We start from the raw sequence: 7,658 nt of genomic DNA, 5'->3' as shown, positions 1-7,658 counted from the left end.
AACTTTTCCCCTTCACGTAAACCTGCAAATAACTCCAATTTCCCATTTTCCACATCACACATAAGCTCTTCTTCCAACAGTTTTTTTTCGTTTGTTCCTGATTCAAAACTATTTGAATGAAGAAATTCTCACAAAAGCAGCTTTTAAGTTAATTTTGTTCATTCATGTTTTTTTTATCTTGAGAAAAATGTCTCAAGAACCTGTTAATGCAGTGGGTTTTAAACTGCTACTATTTCAACTACATTTCCCAGAATCCTTTGCCTCCTATGCTATGTCTAGGAGGCTAAAAGCTAACGTCGTTGTTTTCACTCAAACGAGTTCATTCTGTGGTCTGGGAGAGCAGCTCGGACACGTTCATCTGGAGGAAGGTTCTCTGCAGAACTCAGACTCTCATGAGAGTTTCTGACAGAACGATTTTTATGAACAAGATCAGCGCGAGGCGAGACGCACGCGGCACTTCCGCATTAGACCTTTAAACGACGACGCTGCTCCTTAACCCTTTAAGGGCGAACGTGTCGCGCCAGACACATTTGGACACGTGCTCTTTGAATTACCGTAACTCCAGAACCGTTTGCTCTATTTTAAAAATTTCAACAGTTTCTGAAAGCTGAGACATTGCACTTTCTTGTGAATATCGGTTCATTACGGTAATTCTACCCAGAAGCCCGCGGGGGGCTCCGTTGTTTACCGGTGAGACAAACGGAGCGGAGGAGAGATGCAGAGACCGGAGCGGTCGAAAAGAGTTTTTATAACGGTGAAAAATGTCTGAAAGACGACCATCGTGGGAAATATAACCTTCATGGAGGTTCAGAGAAGATTTTGGGACCGAAGGAGCAACAAGAAGAAGTCATTTTTGGCGAGAAAAGGTAACATTTGTGGAGCTGCATTTCCGTGTTTTTTCCTGAAGGAATCAAGCAGTTGCTAGCTAGTTTTTACTCGGAAACACAAACTATGTGAGAGAAATGTCATTCAGATGTCAGTTAGATTATTTTTTTACTCAAATATTATAAGCAATTTTATAAAATAGGCATTTATGTTTGTTCAGGAAGTAAATATCATAATAAATAAAAACCATGTTTCTTCAAGTGTCCTGTGGGCTGCAGCTGATGATGCTGGAGGACCAAAGATGAGAAAACGTGAGGATGCTGGAGGTTCTGGTGATTTGGTCAGAGATCAAAGCTGCTCATCACATCAACAACAGTGGAAGAGATTCAGAACCATCTGATGGCGATCCTCATCCACTGAGATTCAACCCCAGACGGATCCCAGGTGTCCAACCATCTCTAAATACAGAAAACCATCACCAGGTGAAATCTTTTCCCACTGATGCTGCAAACTTTGCACCAAGAGCACTTCCTGGAAGTTTGGGACTTGTGACTGTCACTGGCAGCATCACCAAGACCTTTGAGGAGCCAAAGAGGACAGATCTCCACTGTGTGACCAAAAACGCCTGGAGATATTTGGCATTTTATGCACTGTTTTTTTGCACATTTAGAGGGAAATATACAAAAATGTTGTTGTAAATTGCTTGACATTGAATAAAATTAATATTTTAACAAACAAAATCTGTTCTTCATGTACATTTGCACTGTTTTTCTCACTAAAAAATCTAAAAATCACATTTCGATTTTGTGTTTTTTTACTTTTTAAATTGGTCTAACACTACTATTTAATAAAAAAAATGTAAAATGATTATTTATATTGAAAATTCAATGTCTTCTGGAAAAAGGGGCAAAAGCACACATTTGTAGGACATTATCTGACCCTTTCAGAGTCAAAATTAGCAGAAAAGTCCAGACGGACATTTTGAGGCTTAGGCCTTAAAGGGTTAAAGAGAACATTATAACTTTTTTACGCCACTTTTTGATTCATTTTCAGACTTTTACTAACCTGATGTTCCGGAAACAGACGAACCGACCAGAACCAGGAACAAAAGCGAACTGAGGATCCACATCGTCGGGGCTCCAGATGAGGAGGTTCTTAACGGAACTCACCTGAGGAGTCCCGCTACTCCGTTCTTCAGAGACCGGTCTGACTCAAACTATCACCAGAAGCATCTTCCAGAACCAACTTCACACCGAACATCCTGAAAGACCAACATTCTGGAACATTCTTCAGTTTTAGCTGTGAAGAAAGTTTCTAAGAATTACAGACATGAAAAAAAGGCAGAATAAAAAACAGATTCACAGATAAACTAGTTTACAAAACGAAAATATAAAATAATAATCAAACTACCAAAGACTAAACTCAACAGATGTTTGAACATGGACAGATTTAAAGATCCACTCTGATGAAAATGCTGTTTTTAACAGGTTCCTGCAGAATTTTATGACATGTAAAGAAAATTAAAATCTAAATTGCATTTCTGAATATTTCTTCATTCAAATCATGAATTAGAACCAGATTAATGAAAGAAAATCTATATAAAAACAGCTGATGTTACTGACGAATGTATGAGACTAAACATAAAAACTGATGGAAATGAGTCTTGATCACATGTAACACGGTCATGTGACACGTGTGGATTAAATTAACTTATTTTAACCCAACCCTGACTCCGCCCTGTTTACATACAAATAGTCACTTCTTAAAAAACATCACATTTGTGACGTAGAAAAGACGGTGGGCGTGGCCACAAGCTTCCTGCTCCGCCCATTTCAGATTCCTCCACCTGTAGATAAACAGATCCATGAACGTCTTTGTTTTCCGGGTCTGAGCTGGAATCTGGATCAGAACCAGACGGATGGATAGAAACAATATTTCTGTCATTTTTGTTGCACCGCTAACGTTAGCTTTGGGCTGTAAGCTAGCTGAAGAGGGTGTCAACAGATGGATGATGGGAAATGGGTATGGGCTTACTCCAGGCCAACAGTCCTGTCTACAACTCAGAGGAGAATTTCTACTGAACTCCTGCCGCTCTGCAGAAACTATGTCTCAGAAAGGAAGCTGGAAGTGGTGTGAGTGAGAAGAACAGCTCAGAATACGACCAAGAACAACAAAAACACAGAATAATCTCAACAGATCTCCATCCTTCATCTGACTGTGTTTCAGAAACACTCAGTTCTTGAAAGATTCATCCTGATGTGTTAGAATTCCATCATTCCCGTATAAAAACACAATTTCTTCTCCCTGCAGGTTTAGTTTTCTCCATTCTAGAAGGAAAATCTCATCGATGTTTGGATCTTCACATCTCAGAATGATGTAATCTCCAGATTCAGCAGTAATCCTCAGACCTACATCAGAAGATCAGAGGCTGTTCTGGTAAATACAAATATGACATCATCAACATATAAACCTAATCTGCATATTTGATGAAGACTGTTTCTGAATCCACTACGTTCTGAAGATCAGAAATTTGGATGGTTTATAAAACAAACATTGAAATATATATTTTTACCCACAAAAAACCTTTCAAAAACAATGCATTGTGGTCTATATTTGCTAATCTAATGCAATCTGTTTTTAGTCTAGATAATTCTGGGAAATCTAAAGGACACTTTATTTTTTAAAAAATTATCTTTCTCTATATTGTGAGAGATCAGAGAACTTTCTCTTGATGAACTACCAACATGTTCATTAAACACCATAATATTAGAAATCTATTTAAACAAAATACATCAATATAAATATATGAAGAATGACGACCACTCAAAAATAAATGAAAAAAATCAGAGTATTTTCCAATAAATCCTAATCAAACCTGGAATCACTGAAGATGATTTAAGAACCAGAAATAGAAACAATAGAATGAAATCTTCTCTTCTGTTTCTGTATTAAAATGATTCTGTTGTTTGATTCTCTTTGTTCAGATTGATTTACTTTAATTTTTCTTGTTTTCTCCTGCATTTGTAATCAGCTTGTAATCATTTACAGACTCTGATTTATTATATCGCCTCATAACGATCTGTTCAAAGGTCTGTTCCGTTCCATTTGTTCAATAACGTTTTCTTCCACTTTCAGACTCAGAAACAAACGTCACCGTTGCTGATTCTCAAAGAGAAGTTCGACCTGTTCACTCATTGACCTGTTCTGTTTTCTACCATCTCACCTGGTGTTCCAGAAACAGAAGAACCGACCAGAACGAGGAGAAGAACCGAACCGAGGAGCGCCATCACAGCCGAGTTTATTTAGAGCTCCGCCCACCTGAACTCACCTGTGAGGTAAGGCAGATAGGTAGGCTAGTTGTGACAGTCGTAGGCGTATTTCAGATCACCCAGGTGACTGATGTATGGTGCATGTCAGATAGTGTGACACTACAAACAATGCATTAGGGGAAATGGTGTCCTGACAGTTAAAAGTTCCATTTATTTTCAATTTTATGTATTTTTTGTAACAATTCACATTAACTGAACACAGCAGCTGTTCTGTATCTGTTGTCATGAACTGATGTTATGATTATCTACATACAAGCCAAGAATAAACAATAAACATATCAATCAAAATGCATCTTGATAAAAATACACACAATAGAAAACATTAAAAGGAATATTAAAGACATAACAACACAAATCATATTAGTGAAAAACTAAAAATCACCTGAATGTTAAGAACAACTCCAACTTTCTCTCTGCTTTTCTGCCCTTACACAAATAGATTCTCTAAAAATCCAACAATTTCCAGGATTATTTTTTTACATTCTGTCTCTAAGACAAACAACAATTTTAAAATGTGTCAACAATGAGACAAATGAGACAAACTGTGAAAAAGACGTTTGGACAAACACAACTACTGTGAAGAAGTGTGTAGATCTGAAGTCCAAAGGAAACAAAGAGAAGAAAGAGTGGAGCAGAGAGAGAATAAAGTCATCCTGATGATTCTGGAGACACAAACTCTGAGATTCAGACAGAAAACTTCCAGATCAACAACCAGCAGGAGACGAGTCAGCCGGACTCTGGAGAGGAAACAACACAACCACTCCTCTGTTCTGGTCACTAGGGGGCAGCAGTACATGTTCAGAAGGATGGATACTGATGTATGGATCATGGACCATGGATCTGCCAGAGGTCTTCCAGATAGGAAAAGAAGCTCGTGAAAATTATTCATATTTCATAAAAATGGGTTGTTTGGTGTACCAAAGGTTAAATACTTTCACATATTTGGATACAGTTGACTTTGAAAGGCTTAATAAGTTAAGTTCAGGAGTAGAACAATCAGATTTTCTCCCATGTTGGTTTTGGACTCCACCTGCTGATTCCACCTGCTGATCAGATCATCAACACATCTTGGGCTAAAGTTGAGTTTAGGAATGACACAACGCAAATTCTTCACCAAAAGTTCATATATTTAAACTCTGGAGACATTGTGATGTCTAAGGAAATGGGATGCTGCCAGCCTCAACTGACATCCTTCTGGATGATGTCCTAGATGGATGAAGCTCTAACAGATGCAGGTCCCAGAGCTCCTGTTTGCAGAGACTGCAATTCGGATCATTGCCAACTTCAAGCTACCATTCGTAGGCTAAAATCTGAGCTTCAGGAAAAGTCCCAGTTCATCGAAGAAGTACTCTCCGTTACTTCATCCCGGTCAAACTATATTACACACCTTTAGCAGTCAGAAGGGCTTGCCCGAGCGTCAGGTTACCGCAGCGCGGAGCAGCCGGCAGCGTTTCCTTTTCCTCATGCAGACCGAGGGCATAGTGCCGGCTGGCAGTGGGGCCGGCGGCGCAGCTCCAGGAAAAGATGTGCTCCAGCTTGGTTCCCGCGAAGAGTGTCTGGAGGCAGCAGTCTGGTCAGGCCCATTCGAAGCAGGCCCGGAGGCAGCAGTGAACGCCACTGTTTGATCCAGAGCCGTGGTTTTACCCGCGGAGGAGGTGAAGGCAAGAGGTGCAGTCGGAATGAATCCCGTTGCAGCAGGCTGAGAGGACCGTGCTGCTGGAGGTCCATGGTGATGGAGTCCTGGTTCCGAAGGGTCCCGTTGGTTTGTTGGCCGATCGACAGGGCCTGGGTCTTCAGCCAGCGGGACATAGCGGTTGATGAGCACCACATTAGCCGAGCTAGCAAGATCGCGTTTCGGCCCACGGCTCCCCCGACCACGGCGCGTCACCTCCGCTGAGAGCGGGGTCCCTCGAGTCCTCTTGGCGATCAGGTGGAAACTCAACCGATTCTCCTGGGCAGCAGTTGGCTGGGGCTCAGAACTCATCTTTCGGTCCAAATGCGTCTGCAACGCCACCACGCAGCTGCACAACATTGCCGTCTGAGCTGGTGGAGTGAGCTTCAGCAGGCTTTCCTCCAGACCAAGGAAGCGACAGGATAAGTGGGTCTCCTGCAGTAAAACTATATCTGCTTTTAAATCATTCAGGTGGTTTAAAACTTTCATCCTCTTGGGTCCAGAGTTCATTCCACGAACATTCCAGCTAATAATGTTCAGATTAGACATGACTACACTGACTGGGGGGGTGTGAAGCTGCATGGTGCGTGCACCTGCTGTGCCCGTGAGCGCGCGTGCCCGCTGACCGGTGCGCAGTGAAGCGCTGTGTGTTGGAGCGCGTGGGTGTTTTCTGGCTGCGTCATCTAGAACTTGTATACAATGGGATGCCCCATAAGGGGATTAAGGCCTGGACAACTTCCCCCCAAAGATCCCTCAAATTCACAAATCCCTTAATTACTTTAAGGTAAAGGCTCACAGGATAGATTTCCTTCACGGGTGTTAACAACGGGCTGCACGGTGGCGCAAGTGGTTAGCGCTCTTGCCTCACAGCGAGAAGGCCCCGGTTCGACTCCCGGCTGGGACCTTTCTGTGTGGAGTTTGCATGTTCTCCCAGTGCATGCGTGGGTTTTCACCGGGGACTCCGGCTTCCTCCCACCATCCAAAAACATGCTTCATAGGTTAATTGGTGACTCTAAATTGTCCCTAGGTGTGAATGTGAGAGTGAATGTGTGTGTGATTGAGGCCCTGCGACGGACTGGCGACCTGTCCAGGGTGTACCCCGCCTTCGCCCTTCAGTAGCCGGGATAGGCTCCGGCACCCCGCGACCCCGAAAGGGAAGAAGCGGTCAAGAAGATGGATGGATGGATGGATGGATGGTGTTAACAACCTTTTGCACCTGCACACTTTAGAGCTTCTTGACTGGCTGCATCACTTCCTAGTTCAGGAACTGGACCATGCAGGACAGACAAACCCCTCAGAGAGTGATGTGTCCATTCCTGTCTCTGACTCTCAGAACATCTTTAACATGATGATCATCACTGGACCACCATGAGGGACCTCAGTCATCTGGACAATTAGGTCTTTGACTGATGTAAGACCAACCATTTGTGCTTAATTTATAGTCCAGGAAAGGTCCTCAGAAAAGTAAACCCATTAAAAACTTGGTGCTGCTGAGTCTCTCCACAGTTGATTGATTGTCACAGCATCTCCCACTGACCATTGCTGAAGACCACACCCACAATTCACACCCCTCACACCCCAGTTCAGACTGTCTAAGATTCCAAAACAAGACTGACAGTTTTACGGACCAGACTGTGCGGATCCTCAACACCATCTGCCCCTGGGACTCAGTTCTGTAGAACCACAGAAGACTACGCAGTCAGATCTGACAATTGCACCTCTGAAGTACATCGATTCAACAATTAAATCGATGAGTTGTTACTCTCCCAGGCTGCACGGTGGCGCAGTGGTTAGCGCTCTCGCCTCACAGCGAGAAGGCCCCGGTTCGAATC

General features: G+C 42.7%; 1 long non-coding RNA gene across 1 annotated transcript; it reads left to right on the top strand.

Annotated features, from left to right (window-relative positions):
• Positions 1 to 1,648: 1,648 nt before the first annotated feature.
• LOC118600089 lies at positions 1,649 to 4,360 on the top strand. The gene is made up of 3 exons (XR_004949656.1): positions 1,649 to 3,261; positions 4,061 to 4,160; positions 4,209 to 4,360. It is a non-coding gene; the product is annotated as an uncharacterized LOC118600089 (long non-coding RNA).
• Positions 4,361 to 7,658: the final 3,298 nt, after the last annotated feature.

The sequence above is a fragment of the Oryzias melastigma genome, linkage group LG18, assembly GCF_002922805.2.
Source record: "Oryzias melastigma strain HK-1 linkage group LG18, ASM292280v2, whole genome shotgun sequence".
Classification (NCBI taxonomy): domain Eukaryota; kingdom Metazoa; phylum Chordata; class Actinopteri; order Beloniformes; family Adrianichthyidae; genus Oryzias; species Oryzias melastigma.
The sequence above is the reverse complement of the archived record's forward strand: the minus strand, read 5'-3'. Positions and strand labels throughout refer to the sequence as shown.